Below are 2,100 nucleotides of genomic sequence, written 5' to 3'. Positions count from 1 at the left end.
GTGGGGATCTGGTTTTAAGTTCGCATTTAAGATATGGCTAGTGTATGAAAAGAAATACGAACCAGGTGTGGATCTGGTTTTAAGTTCGCGATTTAGCTATGCCTAATGTATGAAAAGAAATACGAACCAGGTGGGGAGCTGGTTGTAAGTTCGTGATCAAGCTATGCCTAATGTATGAAAAGAAATACGAACCAGGTGTGGATCTGGTTTTAAGTTCGCGATTTAGCTATACCTAGTGTATGAAAAGAAATACGAACCAGGTGGGGATCTGCTTGTAAGTTCGCGAGTAACCTATGCCTATTCATGTGGTTTTACAGCTTTTGTTCATCGATTTTCAATCTAGCAAACGAACAATGTAGTTTTTCTTCCTACTAAATTTAAGTCGATCAATCTTCCGCTAAACAGTCTACGATCTCCTTCTCTATTATTGGATTTAATTGGATTTAATATCCCTTTATTTAGTGATATATGTTCTGTAGGAAAACGACGTGGGTAAAGGTCAAGGAGACAACTAAGGTCTCACTGTGTTTGCTAAACCGATGTACTTCCCTTGGCCAATATCTCACTGGTGGTAGGTTTTTTCTTGTTTTAGTACGCTCGGTAACCACCAAAACACCACACCACTATCGCTGCGTAACTGCTACTACTACTACTAAAGGAGTTTTCATATATGTTACTATACTAAACAAGAAACTGCTGCAAGACCCTATTTTAGTTACAACTTCTGCTACAACTACTACTACTACTACACCCGGTGCTGCTAGTTTTATTGCACGTACTAGTTCTGCCCTGTGGCTGCATCTGCTGCAGACAACACTACGACGGCATCAACTACTGCTGTTCCTAGTACTACTGGTGCTGTCTACCTACGTAATGATGCCGATGCTGATACAGCAGCAACAACATCAACTACTACTACTATTACTGCTACTACTTGGGTCAGGGAAGAAAAAAAATTCGTCCTTACTTCTGGGCAGGTACAAAATTCTCAGGGCTGATTATTATTTTACAACGTATTTGTCTCTGGGCCAGTAGATGCAGATTCGCACCTTGAGAATAAAGCGCTCACCGTTACGGATCACTGCCATCTCACCTGTGTCTGCGTGGTTTCTAGTCTCGGTCTCGGCCAATGTGGGTACTTGAGAATGCTTGCCAGCAGCTTGTCGTGGGTCGCTGTTTTTTGCCGGGGTTTTCCCCGAAAGAACCACCGTGCTGAAAAATGGCGTTAAACCCTACAACAACAACAACAAGCGCCGAAGTTCAACATAGCTTAATATTTGTCGTGTGTCATTTATAAAGAACCCACGCTTAATCTGCTTATTTGTTACCAGTCTATAACATGTTGCAAAGGAAACGACTTCCTTTTTTAACACAGGTATTAGATGTAAGCGTCCATGTAACATGGGCAAATATTATGAACAGATAATGCTGTAGTTTCACACCTGGACCTTAATTTCTTAATGATGTTTGCATTTACAGAGACACTCTTCAGTAATCTAGACGTCGTTTTCATGTGGATCAAATTTCTTCTTTATAGTCAGAGAAAGGGAATTACAAAACGTTTTCATCTGGTCAGGCAATGCTACTGTCAGGTCAGGTTATCAGTATTTCCAGGTCTGAAGCTTTATTGATACATTGTCATTCTAAAGGAACGATGCATGCAAGCGTTTATTTTAGTTATGTATTCAATTATTTTTCGTAAGAAAAATGTTGTCCTAGATTACAACAGCATGCATTGTGTGAAAGTTAGTGTGAATCGGCCAAGACATTTGAAATACTCGTATCGAATGTAAGTTGCCAATTCTGAGCCGGCCAAGGACGAGTGGTTTTCCCGAGTCCAGTTACAAAACTTGTCTCTTATTATATGTTTATCTAAGTAACCGTGTATTAGAACATATTACTGTCATGGTTTTTACTCATTTTAATATCAAGTTTGCATCAGGCACCTACAGTTTTTAGTAAAGAAGTAAGTGGTGTAGTAGGTAAGTGCATTGTGCTGACAACGGGTCATAAAAGACAATCTTTTCTGTGAAAAATACGTTTAACTGTCTTAAAATACTTGTCGATAGTTTCAAAAGCGTATAATAATAACAACTGTGG

Source organism: Sinohyriopsis cumingii, chromosome 15 (assembly GCF_028554795.1).
Source record: "Sinohyriopsis cumingii isolate HCF-2022 chromosome 15, ASM2855479v2, whole genome shotgun sequence".
Taxonomy (NCBI): domain Eukaryota; kingdom Metazoa; phylum Mollusca; class Bivalvia; order Unionida; family Unionidae; genus Sinohyriopsis; species Sinohyriopsis cumingii.
Note: the sequence above shows the minus strand (reverse complement) of the source record.